Source organism: Pan troglodytes, chromosome 14 (genome assembly GCF_028858775.2).
Source record: "Pan troglodytes isolate AG18354 chromosome 14, NHGRI_mPanTro3-v2.0_pri, whole genome shotgun sequence".
NCBI lineage: Eukaryota > Metazoa > Chordata > Mammalia > Primates > Hominidae > Pan > Pan troglodytes.
In genome coordinates this window covers 98948534-98965038 of record NC_072412.2, presented here as the reverse complement: position 1 = coordinate 98965038, position 16505 = coordinate 98948534, and the positions used below count along the sequence as shown (strand labels likewise).

The 16505-nt window shown below is 37.2% G+C and overlaps 1 protein-coding gene across 2 annotated transcripts in view; it reads right to left on the bottom strand.

The window, feature by feature from the left end:
* GPC6 (glypican 6) overlaps nucleotides 1-16505 on the bottom strand; it is a 1182651-nt gene that overhangs the window by 1059379 nt on the left and 106767 nt on the right. The window lies entirely within an intron of this gene.

The following is a 16505-nucleotide window of genomic DNA, read 5'->3' as shown; positions in this document are numbered from 1 at the left end:
AAGCATTATGCCAGAGGAAATAGTTCCATGGTGAAAAATGTTGTGCAGTAGGGAATAAACTGTCAAGGGGCTTTAAAACTGTAGGACATCTCAGGATCTTTACTTGGGGAGGGCATTGTGCATCCTGCAAAACAGAACCTGAAGCTTTGCCCACACTGGTTTACTCCTGGGACTTTGCTTTTGCATAGTCCATCTCAGGATGACTCATGTTTCATAAAAACACTGGAAAGCCTGCCCTGCTGTCTTCCCCAGCAAGCTTTTGGGAGGACTCAGTCACTCAGAGCATTTACTACTTTCATATAATCACCTCTCATTGGAGTGAGCCTGGAGTGCATTGAAGACTTGTGTTATGATTACGAAACTAATAAAGATCAAAGCTTGCAGGCTGCAGAATGCCATGGATTAGAATTCTACAGTAGCAAGTGCACCATTTCTAAAGATGAAGAAAGGAAGACCTTCTATACTGGCTAGCACATTTGTTCGATTGGGCATGATATAGGAAGCATTAGACTCGATGTTGGGGCTTCCCGGGAAGGGGAAGGGGAGATTGCTTCTCATGCGCTCTCATGACAAAAATAACAACTGAGAGAGCATTTCTTTGGTCACTGTAATACTGAAGACTTGGGGCTAAAATCATTTCTCTCACATGTTTTACGACACGGCTATGCATTTCACATTAGACAGTATTTGCTAATGCATTTGTAATATCTTGAAACATCAGGAAGATAACTTAAAAAAATGTCACCACAAAACTTGAAGATGGTCAAGCATGAAGACATTATTTCTTTCTGACCCAGTCATGTTAGCGGAAATAATCCCAAACTTAGACCATTTATTTCAACTAATGCAATGTAAGGTCATTTCATAAGTTAGTTCACTATTAAAGAATTTATTTTGTTCATACATACTTCTATAAAACTTTAGTGTGGAGTCTTATTTGGTTCAGTTTGATGCTTCTGTAAATCCTCTCCCCTACATGTTCAAAAAGAACATCAATAAATGACTAAGATTTAATATCTTTAAAATTTTGACCCTTCTTAGCTACAGTTCTTATCACCAGTGGAACATGTAGGATAATAAATTAGTTTTGATTTATCATTTATGTATGACCAATCAACCGAATGGATACATTGAAAGTATTAACAAAGGTGATAACATAACAAACTTATAGAAATAAACATACCTAGTTTATATTTTTATTTAGAAATTATATGACTAAATGTATCTACATAATGCTATATACTATCCAAAAATTTCAACAGAGCAATGCCTGAACTTTTCACAGCAAGTAAATTCAAACTATGGAACTAAAACCCATGTAGAAAACTTATGGTAGATTCAGTTTCCATTTTCTGTCCATTCTTTTTGTCCTTTTTTCTCACTTCTTTCCTCATTGTCATCCTAATCCAGCAAAACATAGGTTCATGTATTCATTTATTCCACCCAAATTTATTCATACACTGCTTTAGACACTGGGGCAACAGAGATGCACTTTCTACACTTGGGGACATAAAAGGCAAAAATATCATTCCCTGGAACCCCTCACATCACAGGGAAACTGTCACCCATGGTCTTGCAGACACTTACAGATCAGGTAAATATGAGAATAGGGATTTTAAAGCATGGAGAAGTCAACAGTAGTGCCACTTCAGTTTTCCTGGGAGCACCCGAAGTGTTCTCTACTTGCCTACTGATTTCTTAATGGCTAGGAAGGATCTGGGCAATTATATACAGGAAACAAGTATTAATTCATTCAGCTTTACATTTGCCCATTTATGCTTTACTGCACTACTTGCCTAATCACTCAGATTAGATGCTTAAAGAAGTGCATGAATGTAAATGGACATCATAGATGTCAAATTTGGTGTGTTTCATTCTTCAACCCTTCACCTTCTCTTTAAAACTTAATGAAAAAAAAATGAACTGCAGTTCTCTGACTACAAAGTACTTTGATCTACAGTGATTTACTTAGCAACAGTTCAGCTTCATTTGTGTGACACTAAAAGCAGTCATTCCATAAGGCTTTCTTAATCAAGTAGTCCAGCAGCTTTCAATAAAGAGATTAACTACGGAATTTTAAAAGGGCATGCTGGTCAGTCCATTCTTATAAATTCCACATGAACCAGTCTTGCAAACTATGGTGAACTTTTCTTTACCTCACTGAAGAATTCTGTTACACACTTCAGATCTCAGCAAACATGCTGGAGAAATGCACAGTAAGCTTTTTATTCTTTAAGATATCTTGTACCAGAACATCACTTTAAAGCCAAACAAGACGTGGTAAAATTTAATAAAAAATAGGTTTATCATAAACATCATCTTTAAAAGTTTTGTGGTGAAAATACCAAAGAAAATCCATCATCAGCTAATTTGACCAACAAAATGGCCCTATTGCATGCATTATGGATTCATTGGGGTTTTATTTTTGTGTGGGTGTATGAAACTCCAATGAATGACTCTGTTCCTTTTCTTTCAAAAGTTATGCAAATACATTACAAAATATATTACTATTCTTAATTTTCATGTGGGAAAGAGCATGTGCATGCAGTTTTTTAATTTTTAATTTTTTTTTCATTCATTTAGAGTTTTTATCCATGTGTTTGGTATGAGATGCTGTTTACTCGGGATGCAGATGGGCTCAAGCCCCCTGCTATACTCAAAATATAATACTACAATAGCAACAGCAATAATGATATCATCAACAACAAAAATAACCATAGTAACAAGTATACATGCCAGGTACTTGCTAGCTTCACATGTGTTATCTCACTGAATCCTTTTAACAACCCTGTGAAACAGTTTGTCTTTCAATTTGGTGGTGATCATCATAAGCCCCAGAGAGACTAAAGGGCTTTTCTAAAGTCACACAAGTAGAAGACTGATAAGGCAAGGAGCTGAGAATCCAGGTCTGACTCCAGACAGGATGTTCTGAAATCCAGCAAGCCCTCAACATTTTAATCACATACCCTTCTCAATGAAATCATCTTGAGCATTCAGTATCAGTGGATGCATTTTTATAATTCTGTTCTTCTCTTACTAGGCTAATATTTCATACACATTTTTAAAGCATATAAAAATAGGAATAAAAAAGCATGACATCAACATAAATAGAAAGAATTACCTTATGCATTCTCCACTGAGGCATATTGCCTCTAGTTTAAAAAAAAGTAGGGGTCTTCATTACCTTTCCTAAATTCCCTAGAAAATAGGCTTTTGTGATAAGTGAAAGGCTTTTATAAGTTTACCATTAGCACTGAGAAAGTAAAGATGACAATTATTAGCAATCCTGAGTGAGGCTGCTGGTCACTCGACTCATTCATCTCAAAGTCCCTGGTGGTAACCAGAAGAGCAATGAGGTGAAAATATCGCACAAAAGGCTCAGGGATTGTCAACCTTTTACAGTCCAAGCAATTATTGAATTAAATACTCCTATTCAATAGTGGAAATAGGACACGGGAACAGAACCAAAAATGGATGGAGCAGGCTGTAGAAAGAATAAACCACAATATGGATGAAGACAGCAGGGTTATAGAGGAGGTAATGGGGTTCAGAAACGATGTAGCCTACTTTATTGATGAAACCAGAGACCTGGAAAATAGGGGCTGTCAGGCTAATCTTAGATTAACTGGCTGCCCTCAAGAGAGATAAGGAAGAAAACACTGACAGGTTTTGGAGAATTCAAAGGGAAACAATATAATCCAAGAAAAAGCCTGCCTTGGGATATGACAAGTCTACTAGGTTCTCTGGAGGCAGCCATGCTGAAGCTATACCTGGCCTCTTCTGGCCCTGCCCACTTGCAGGAAATGTCCCTCTTTGTGTTTATTTTCCACTCAGAAAACAAAGAGGCGGGCCAGTTTGACCACAGAAGAACAGCAAAGATGAAAAGGCTAGAATGGCCTTGATGGCAGCATGATCCCTTTAGGGCTGGGAAGTAGGAAGTGGAGGAGGTGGGTTATTTCCACATTTTTCCCTGAAATGATTTCTTTTACTGTTGCTCATGTTTAGATGATAGCTGGATATCAAAATTTCAGTTAAAGTCATCAAATCCCAATTGGCACCATCCTACTTGTAAGGCACCCTGTTGACACTAAAGGAAATTTGAAGAGGTGACGTGGATATATAGCAAGGATGAGAAGTTAGAAGTGAAATATCCAAAGAGAGGAAGAAAGAAAATATGAGTAGATCAAAGGATGGAGCATTAGGTAAGCATTTGCAATGAGCATAATTTGTGACAGGTGGGGATTAGAGGAGTATAAAGGTAATTCCAAACAGAAAGAACCCAAGGAGCAAAGGTGCAAAGGGTAGAAAATAAGGATGTGTTAAAGAAACGTCAGGTAGTCTAATTCAACGGGCAAAGAGAGGTCTTCTCAGAGACTAAGGAAGGACAATTCTATAGGAGATATTGTAGAGGCATTAAAAGGGTCTTCATATGCTGGGCTAACTAGTTGGAGGGCAATGGAAAAGGAATCTTTGAGTAATAAAATAAACATGATGCAAAAGGGGAAATAAATGCAAGAAAGGAATGTGTTGGCTTTTGAAACTATCTAAATACATTCATAACAGGCAGGTAACAGTTCTAGAATAATGGCTACTCATGTTGCTACTAATTAACAATGTTACTGGTGAGTATCTGGGGTACCATAAACCAGTTATGAAATACTGGGCCTTTGCAATAAGAAACTTCTATGCTCACAGGCTCGATGGTCTCTGGCCAAGAGCTGAACAGATGGGACCCTCTCTGCCAGCACAAGGAATGTATGGGACTCAGCCAATCCAAATGAATGTGTTAAACTTGATCCATATACTATATCTCCTTGAGTTTGCCAGCCAAATTATTCCGGGTTATGTAAATGAACTGTCTTATCTTTGTGAAACCTTGCACTGTTTTGGAAAGCTAAGCAAATTTATAGACATTCAGGTCAAATGCTGGCCAGTGGTGGGGGGCGGGGGTTGTCATTATTTCGCATTACTAAGGAACAACAAATACCACATCTATTTATTTATATATTTAGTGCATTGAGTAAAGATAAGGGAGACCTGCAAAAGAAAAAATATCCAGTGTGTATCAATGACTGAATTTGTGTCTACATTTGGGATAGGAAAAGTGATAAGACATTTTTAATATTCCCAGCACATATTTCCTTCCTGTGTGGTTGTACTTCCAAGTAACAATATCATATCATAAACTCCAATGTCCATTTATATAAAACAATAGCATTGATAATTCCAGAAACAGAATTTAGTAGGACTTTTCCTTAACTCCTTGCCATTATATTTAAGTTCCATCCTTATTTCCTCTCTTCCTGCTGCAATGTGTCATCCAGTCCCCCTCAGTAAGACCTGCCAGTGCTAATGCCAACACATATCTCAAATCCACTCACTTCTCTTCATGACTGTTATCACTATACTAGTCCAACCCACCATCGTTTCTCTCCTAGCTTATTTCCAATAACTCCTATTGGTAAGGTTTGGCTGTTCCCCCACCCAAGTCTCATCTTGAATGGTAGCTCCCATAATCCCCACATGTCGTGGGAGGGACCCGATGGGAGGTAATTGAACCATGGGGGAGGGTTTTTCCCATGCTGTTCTCATGATAGTAAGTCTTATGAGATCTCATGGTTTCATAAAGGGCAGTTCTCCTGCACACACTCTCTTGCCTGCCGCCATGTAAGACATGGGTTTGCTCCTCCTTCACCTTCTGCCATGATTGTGAGGCCTCCCCAGCCATGTGGAACTGTGATTCCATTAAACCTCTTCTTCTTTTAATTACCCAATCTCAGGTATTTCTTCATAGCAGTATAAAAATGGACTAATACACCTATGTTCTCCCAGTCTTCTATGGGTCTCCCAGTTTAACCCTGTGTCCCTAAGAACCTACATCAAAAATCTGCCCAACTCAATCCTAACCTCTCACCTTATAACAAAAGTATTCAGCACTTTGGGAAGCCGAGGTGGGTGATTCACGAGGTCAGGAGATTGAGACCATCCTGGCTAACACGGTGAAACCCTGTCTCTACTAAAAATACAAAAAATTAGGTGGGTGTGGTGGTGGACACCTGGAGTCCCAGCTACTCAGTGAGCCAAGATTGGGCCACTGTACTCCAGCCTGGGCAACCGAGTGAGACTCCATCTTAAAAAAAAAAAAAAGAAAGAAAAAAAAGTTAACTCAAGATGGATCAATGACTTAAATTAAAACCTGATACCATAAAAATTCTAGAAGATAACATCAGAAAAAAATCTTCTGGACATTCGCTTAGGCAAATAATTCATGACTAAGACACCAAAAACAAATGCAAAAACACAAAAATAAATAAATGGGACCTAATTAAACTAAAAAGCGTCCGCTCAGCAAAAAAAAAAAAAAAAAAAAAAAAAGCAGCGGAGTAAACAGACAATATTTGCAAACTATGCATCTGACAAAGGACTAGTATCCAGAATCTACAAGGAACTCAATCAAATCAGCAAGAATAAAACAAATAACTCCATCAAAAAGTGGGCAAAGGACATGAATAGATATTTCTCAAAAGAGGATGTACACAGCCATCAAACTTAGGAAAAAATGCTCAACATCACTAATCATCAGGGGTATGCAAATTAAAACCACAATGAGATACCACCTTACTCCTGCAAGAATGGACATTATTAAAAAGTCAAAAAACAATAGATGTTGGCATGGATGTGGTGAAAGGGAACACTTAAACACTGCTGGTGAGAATGTAAACTAGTACAACCACTATGGAAAACAGTATGGAAATTCCTTAAAGAACAAAAAGTAGAACTACCATTCAATCCAGTGATCCCACTAATGGGTAGCTACCCAAAAGAAGTCATTATATGAAAAAGACACATGCACACATATGTTTATAGCACACAATTCACAATTGTAAAACATGGAACCAATCTAAAAGCCCATCAACTAACAAGTGGATAAAGAAAATGTGCTATATATACACCATGGAATACTGCTCAGCTATAAAAACGAATGAAATAATGTATTTTGCAGCAACTTGGATGGAGCTGGAGGCCATTATTTTAAGTGAAGTAACTCAGGAATGAATAACCAAATATTGTATGTTCTCATAAGTCGGAGCTAAGGTATGAGGTTGCAAAGGACTCCAGGGGGAAATTTGGAAGGGGGTTGAGAGATAAAAGAGTATATATTGGGTACAGCATATAGTACTCCGGTGGTAGGTGCACTAAAATTTCAGAAATCACCACTAAAGAACTTATCCATGTAGTCAAAAACCACCTGTAGCCCCAAAACTATTGAAATAAAAAAAATAAATAAATCTTCACGATGGTTCATAAGTCTTCTTCGCTATGGTCCATAAGGGTATCATGATGAGGCCTATAGGCCTCAAACTCCAGCTGCCATTCTTCTGCAGCTCACCTGACCCTATCTTCCTTGAGCATACCAAGCTCTCTCCCACTTAAGGACCTTTGTGCTTCCTTCCATTAGCTGAAATGATCAGCACCTTGCATGGCTGCCTCCTCATCCCATCCCTCACTTCCTCACTGCGGATCTTTAGCACAGTACTCTGTACACTTATTTCACTTATGATTATCCAAAATTACTTTCTCTTATTTATTCAATTATCTATTGTCTGTGTTTCTCAGTTAAAATACAAGACCCATAAAAGTGTGGACTTTGTCCCTAATATTGTATCTCAAGAGCCTTGAAAATGCGCAACACATAACAGGTACTTAAAAAGAAAACTTTTGGGCCGGGCACGGTGGCTGACGCCTATAATCCCAGCACTTTGGGAGGCCGAGGCGGGCAGATCACGAGGTCAGGAGATCCAGACCATCCTGGCTAACACGGTGAAACCCCGTCTCTACTAAAAATACAAAAAATTAGCCGGGCATGGTGGCGGGCGCCTGTAGTCCCAGCTACTTGGGAGGCTGAGGCAGGAGAATGGCGTGAACCCGGGAGGCGGAGCTTGCAGTGAGCCGAGATTGCGCCACTGCACTCCAGCCTGGGTGACCCAGCAAGACTCCATCTCAAAAAAAAAACTTTTGTTTTTGAATGGATTATTATTAACTAAACCATACATTAGCACACTTATCCAATAAACATTGTGCCTGATTGTAATGTGCCTAATTCTAGTTTTCCCACAGGTATTTTAATACGACGACTCATTTATCCATTTAGATTAATACTCCTTTCAAAAGTAATTTTCTTAAACTCCCAACTTCATAACTTATAAAAAGCAGAGCTTTTTTGATGTAAGCCTGTATTTCACAAAACATTATTGCTTTTGAGTGTGCAGGACATTCTGGTAGTCATTTTAAGCCCGGGAAGCCGTTGGCACTAACAAGCAATACAAACGAGCATGAGTGTACAACTTGCAAAACCATTTTATTGAACATTATGCAAAACTGACCAATCTTACATGCACTAAAATTCATTCCACCCCTTACAGCCAATTCACTGTCAGTTCCTAACCTCAGTGTAGACCTGGGGGCTCATGCATTCAACAATTATTGACTAAGTCACTATTGTGCACCAAGCACTGTCCATGGGACTGAGGACTCAACAAGAAATAAAGTCAGTGCTGACCTGACTGGAGCTTCTGAGATACTTAGGGGAAAGAAAATAAATGAGCACTTGATGGCAAGTATACGTGGTGCTTTTTTTTTTTTTTTTTTTATAGATGATGGTGTTTATTTCCACACACAGAAAATACAGAGAAGGAGAGCCATGATCATAAGAGGTTTTCAAAATATGGAATATAAGAAATTGTGGCATGACCCAATCTATGTATGCAAGAATAATCAGTAGGAATATTAAGATGGCTCCAGATATTTTAAAGACCATCAGATAGAGGAGGAACAAATTTGTTCTGTATTTGCTTAAAGATGAGAACTAGGAACTAGTGACCCTAATGAGTCACTCTGCTAGGTATACAGAGGAATTTTCAAAGGAATCCCAAAGTGTAATGGGCTATTTCCAAATGATTGTGAGCAAGCCTTTCATCACTGGAAACAGTCAAGATTAGAGCAATGGTTCTCATCTTTGGGGCGTAAATGCTTTGACATCACCCAGCAAGTTTTAAGCTCTAAAAAACAGCACCAAGAATAGATGGGCTAGTTCCTCCAATTGCTCTCGCTGCCCTGTCAACACCACCTCCACATCAATTTCAGAACCACTGAGGGAGCAGGAAGATGGAGGTAGCCCATTCCCATAGTTAATCTCATGCTTTAAAAAAATATATGGATATAGTAAAATATTGGATGATATCTAATTCCTAATGGGGAATGTAAAATGCATTAAATAATAACATGTTAATAAAATTCAGAGGTAATCATTCATGGACAGCCACTAATGATGGTGATTAAGGAAGATGACTTTAGTTCAAACAAGCAAATGATTAAGCTTGAGAGTATAAAATGTTAAAGGGCCCTAATTAATAAAGTACCACATTTTTCTTCTCAGCCTACTTTCTAGAACATAAATATGTGAATCATCCTTCTAAGATACAGATGAATGACTTTTATATTCTAAAATCCAGCAAAGGCAGAAATCACTGCCTGGAAAACAGTGGAATTTCAAAAAGTCTACTGGAAATGGGTCAGAGATACCTGTAAGGAGACTCAGTGAGGGCACTAATCAGAACAAGATGTGGAGAAACTGATTAGGAAGAAGAGAAAATCCAAACTTCCTGATTTTCTGGTCTGGCTGCCTGTCATAAATGTCAGTTCCATGTGAATCTTGTGGAATAAATTATTACAGCTGTAATTCATCCTTAAGATCTACCTTTTCATTCTTCCTTTAGATCCACTCAGTCATCAGCTGCTGGTGAATTATAATGCCCATATTCAACTCACTGGGGATAATGACTTTGCAGTGGAAATCACTCTTTTTGTTACTTGCTGATTTATAGGTATAGAAGAGAAAAGGAAAAAGAAAACATGAATCCAAATTCTTAAAATCAGTAGCTTCCTCATGATGTTATAAAATATTAAAGTTTAATTTAGCAAAAAATGAACAAACAAAAAAGGGTAATAGGGAGGCCTTTCCAAAGGGGTTCTCTACAGCTATTAAGGGTAGCAACTGAAATTTAATTCCGCTGAGAATTTCACTCCATCTGAGGTTGCAGGCTGCAGTAGTGCGTGGGGAGATGAAAGATCCATGAAGAAAAAGAGGGAAAACAGAACCTATAAACTTCCACTCTTCCTGCTCCAAACTGTTCTCCATTTTCAGCCTTGGAAAACATGACCAGAAGGGTAGTGGAAAACCTGTGATCCTAAACTTCATTTATAAAAGAATTCATTCTCTTTGTTAGCTGCAATATAAGCATCTCCACCAGAAAGGCAGGCATTCTGTTTGTGTGCTCCCTTTAGTGTCAAGGGTGTATTTGATGTCATTTCAGTCGATTTGATGCATTAGTTTTAGTCAAGAGCATATATTTTGGAATCAGAATATCTGCATTCTTATAGAGGCTCTACCATATCCTGTCTATATGGCCTTAGACAAGTTATTGAATCTCTCGTGCCTCTGATTTTTTTTTTTATCTTTAAGTGAGGACAGTGGCACCTAATAAGTAGGATTGTTGTGAAAATTAAATGAGTAGATACATATAAAGCAGTCAGAACAGAGCCTGGCACACAATAAGTACAATGTATGTGTTAATTAGTTGCAATAGTGGAACTGGAAGACTAGTAGTAGGTAGCATATCAAGTTGTATAAAACCTTGAGTCAAATATGGGAATCTCATAATAAACCTTCATAGAGTTATCATTCTTACCTCGTACCTTAGCCTCTATAATACACTCATGGCTAATATAATGCACAGAAAATCAAGCTAAACAAACTCAATAATTTCACAGCAAGTAGGTATATCTATTTTACTTCTGGGATAAAGTGAATGGTTGAATCAGCACAACTCCACAGTTTTTAATTGAAGAATTTTACCATTAATGGCCACTGGAACAGGACACTGACTATACTTTTCAGCTAATGGGATGGCTCCAGAGACCACACTGGATTTGCACAAACAACAACTGATGTGTGTTTTGGCATCATTAAAATAAAAGTTAACATGTTAAATATGGCAGAAAATCTTTGCATTGAAGGAGCTTTGACAGCATTTGTCAGCTTGAACATTTTATGGCAGCAGTACAGCTTGTTAACAGGCAATGAAAGACGGCTCTATTAAGCTCAGGGTGGTGCTGAAATTGTTTCATACAGCCCATACTCATTTTCCCTACCACCAAGTGAGGATGCCCATCGAGAAAGGCCATCACATACAGGAGGTCTCTGCAAGCCATCGGTATTAATTGTAATGAGGAAGACATTTTATTGCCACCCGGTGTTACAGTCTACCTAGTAACCCTCACAGCTGTTTTGATTAATACATGGACTTACATTAAAAAGAACTTGTGCTGCAATTTTACCTAACAGGGCTTCCTTTTTAAATTCCAAATAAAACAACGCTTCCTACAAATTGAGGATGGACTGCATTGAAATCCATTGTTCAGAATTCAAAAGCCAACCTTGAAGGAGGAGAATGGATAAAAGCACCCTGCCTTTCTGGAGTTAACAGGTCATCATTTTCAGCAATAACCACTTCTTTTAATTAAAGCTTAATTAATTTTTGGTGCTAAGTGAAACTCTGAACTACTGGAAGACATCCCAATCTGGGGGAACAATTATTGCTCCTAGGAATATTATTATATAAGGGGAACCCTACCAGGGGAGGACAAAGAGAAACATCTGCAGGTGGAAGAAAGTCTCATCCAATATAATAATATGGTATGTCAAACACATTATCTGCAAAAACTTTTTACTCCACACATTTTACACAACGCTTCTACCAAAAGTAGCCACATAATCCAAACTTTTCCCAACAAATAACTTGATAAAATTCCATATAGTGCCAAGTGCAGAACAAGTTTGATTTTACAAGCCAACAACATTTTATCTGTTGATAAACAGTGTTAAACACTTTTTTATGATGATGTGAAGTGACTTCAGCATAATTAGATTTTGATGGATAACTATAAAATCTTATTATTTAGAGGAAGATTTAAATCTTTTTCATCATCAATTAACATTTTGTAAGCACACATTAAGTGCAAGGCACTGTATATGTTTTGTGCCTATTCTTAGGATAATAATTTCTCACTTTTTCCATAATAGAACTGCAAGGCAGTCTAAAAGATTTGTTTGCTGATAAGTAATCAGAACAAATATAAAGTAGTAGAAAGTTCCAGGAAGCAAAAAATGCACATATGCTATAGGAAATGGCAGGCTTATTCAAAGGCAAAGGTCAGAAACTCAAATGCCCACAGGAACTTGGAAGGTCAGCAGGTACAAATTGGGCTGGGTATAATACTAGACAGAGGCAGGAAATCTCCCAAGGACTCAATCTGCAAGGCCTATCTAAGTCATTCACGTTAGATAAGCTGACAATTATAAAAGAGGTCAGAGGACCTATTTGGCCTACAGTCCCCGAATCTTTACCATTATCACTCCTGACAGGTAGGGGGCAGGAGCATTGATTCTGAGTTCAATAAACCTGAATTTGAAGCTCATCTCTGTTAGATATCACTTCTGTGATCTTTTACAAGTTATTTAGTCTTCCTAAGTTTCAGGTTCCTCCTCTTCAAACTGAGGATGGTAACACGTTTGCCTTGAAAATGTTGTTGGGATACCCAAATGAAACACTGTGAATGAAAGAACTTGGTAAACTGTAAAAGACTTCAATGATATGAGGTGTATTATTATGATAATAAACTAGAGAATTATATATAGTCAGCATCAACTAAGTATTAACTATTGTGTTAGCTATTTGTTATATTCGATAACGTAACAGGTATTTTTACGGCATACAACACACATTTCAGAAAGGATAATTGCATACAGAACTAACTATAATTACCTGGAGACACCTGCCTTCTAAATAATTAGCTATGCCACTGACATGGGGAATGGAAGTGATAATAAACTTGAGGAATGATTTTCAAGATGCATCAACAGTTGGAAGAAACATTGCCCTGTGGAGGAAAGGGAGAAATCTGTGGGACTAATTATTCATTTATTGTTGGCAATTATATTTATTTGAGGTGTCAAATGACATTAAAGTAAAATACATAATTTTCAAAGTTAATATCTGAAAATATTATAAGACTCATAAATTATGTTAAAGGTTGGAATTAATTTTCTGTGCAAGTCTTTTACAAAAATTCATAAACATTTATTAAAAGACATTTTAAAATATAAATAAATAATGACTTCATAGGTAAGTTTTCAGTGAAGAAGAATCAATAGGCCAGGCACAGTGGCTCACGCCTGCAATCGCAACACTTTGGGAGGCTGAGGCAGGCGAATCACCTGAGGTCAGGGGTTCGAGACTATCCCAGCCAATATGGTGAAACTCTGTCTCTAGCAAAACTATAAAAATTAGCTGGGCATGCTGGCACACACCTACAATCCCAACTACTCGGTAGGCCGAGTGAGGCAGGGGAATCACTTGAACCCAGGAGGCACAGGTTGCAGGGAGCTGAGATTGTACCACTGCACTCCAGTCTGGGCAACAGAGTGAGACTCTGTCTCAAAAAATAAATAAATAAATAAGAAGAATCAATGTCAGAATGAAGTTGATTCTCCCCCAAATTATTATATAGATTCAATATAATCCTAAACAAAATCTTAGCAGGGGTTTTCTTGGACTTTGATTAGTCAATTCTATGATGTATATTGAAGAGTAAAGGGCCATGAAAAACCAGGACACTCCAGAAGAAGAACAAGGTAAGATTTTTATACAGAACTATGGTAATTAAAAGTATGTCCTTTTGCTACACATTCAGACAAAAAGACAAATAGAACAGAATCCAGAAATAAACAGGCACATATAAGAAAACTTTATTACAGAGCAGGCATTACAGATGGGTAGGGAACAGATGGACTAATCAATAAAGAGTAATGAAAATTTGTTGTCTATATAGAAATAAATGAAAATGGATCTTGACTTCATAAACAATGTAAAAAGTCATAATTAAATATACTTGTGAACTTATGACAGGGAAGAATTTCCTAATCTATATGCACAAAAAAACATGTATTAGAAAAGAAACACACTGCAGTCAACATGATCTTATATTTTAAAAAACCTAAAGACTACACCAAAAAACAGATAGAACTGATAAACAAATTCAGTAAAGTTGAGGGATACAAAATCAACATAGAAAAATCAGTAGCATTTGGTGGCTTGGCACACTGGCTCATGCCTGTAATCTCAGCACTTTGGGCGGCTGAGGTGGGCAGATCATTTGAGCCCAGGAGTTTGAGACCAGCCTGGGCAACATGGTGAAACCCTGTCTCTACAAAAAATAGAGAAATGTAACTGGGAATGGTGGCACATGCCTTTGGGCCCAGCTACAATACTTGGGAGGCTGAGGTGGGAGGATCACTTGAGCCAGGAGGTAGAGGTGGCAGTGAGCTGAGATTGTACCAATGCACTCCAGCCTGGGCAAGAGAGTAAAACCCTGTCTCAAAAAAAAAAAAAAAAATTCAATAGCATTTTTATATGCCAACAGCAAACAATCTGAAAAGAAAATCAGAAAAGCAATCCCATTTACAATAGTTACAAAAAAAATCAGATAACTAGTAATATATTCAACCAAAGAGGTGAAACATCTACAATGAAAATTATAAAACACTGATGAAAGAAGTTAAAGATAACAACAAAAGAATACAAGGATATTCTGTGTTCATGGAATGGAGAAATTAATACCATTAAAATATCCATTCTACCTACCCAAAGTGATCTACAGATTCAATGCAATCCCTATCAAAATACCAAGGACACTCTTCATAGAAACAGAGAAAAAAATCCTAAAATGCATACAGCATCATAAAAGACTTCAAATAGCCAAAGTAATCCTGAACAAAAGAATCTGGAGACATCACACTACCTGAATTCAAAATATACTACAAAGCAATCACAACCAAAACATGATGGCACTGGCATAAAAACAGACACATAGATCAATGGAACAGAATTGTGAACCCAGAGATAAATCCACACATTTACAGCCAACTCATTATCAACAAATGCATTAAGAAAATACATTGAGGTAACAACAGTCTTTTCAATAAATAGTTCTGGGAACACTGGATATCTATATGCAGAAGAATGAAACCCCCATGTCTCTCACTGAATACAAAAATCAAACCAAAATGAATTAAATAAATACTTCAATGTAAGGCCTGAAACTATGAAGCTACCAAAACAAACAAACAAACAAACAAACAAAACTCTTCAGGACATAAATTTTTGAGGTAAGATCTCAAAAGCACAGGTAACCAAAGCAAAATTGACAAATGGAATTATATCAAGCTAAAAATCTTCTGCACAGCAAAGGAAACAGTCAACAGAATGAAGAGATAACCTACAGAATGGGAGAAAATATTTGCAAACTATCCATTTGACAAGAGATTAATAACAAGTATATATATGGAATCCAAACCACTCAATAGCAAAAACATAAATACTCCAATTTTTTAAATGGGCAAATCATCAGAACAGACATTTCTCAAAAGACATAAAAATGGCCAGCAAGTATATGAAAATATTTTCAACATCACTAATCATCAGAGAAATGCAAATCAAAATCACAATGAGCAAATCTCACCCCAGTTAAAATGGCTATTAAAAAGACAAAGGATAAACACTGGCAAGGGAGCGGAGGAAAGAGAATTCCTACACACTGTTGCGTGGGAATGTAAGATAGCACAGTCATTATGGAAAACAGCTACAGAGGTTCCGCAAAAAAAAAAAAAAAGAAAGAAAAAAGAAAAACAGAAATACCATATTATTTAGCAATCCTATTGCTGGGTATGGATCCAAAAGAAAGGAAATCCACCTGTTGAGGAAATATCTGCATTCCCATGTTTATTGTTGCACTATTCACTACGGCTAAAATATGGAATCAACCAAGTGTTCATTAACGAATAAATGAATAAAGAAAATGTGGTATCTATACACAATGGGATATTATTCAGTCTTAAAAAAGAATGAACTCATGTCATTTGCAAAAGGCATGATCTGGAGGACATCATGTTAAGTGAAATAAGCCAGGCAGAGAAAGACAAATATTGCATGTTATCACTTATATATGGGAGCTACAAAAATGGATGTCATAGAGGTAGAGAGTAGGATGTTGCTTACCAGAGGTTGGGGAGAGTAGAGGGGAGAAGTGATAAAGAAAGGTTGGCTAATAGGTACAAAAATACAGTTAGATAGAATGAATAAGTTCTAGTGTTCATTAGTGCAGTAGGGTGACTACAGTTAACCATTAACAGAGCATATTTTGAAGCAGCAGGGTAAACTGATGGAGTTTACCCCAGGTGGTAAAGGACAAATAATATGAGTTACAACTCCATTCCTTCATGAAATTTAATAACAAATGACAGAAAAAAAAGATGAAAAAACAATGTTTCAGGGGAAAATATGTTTTAAAATATCTTCCATATTAGAAAAATATCAATTCTCCAGATA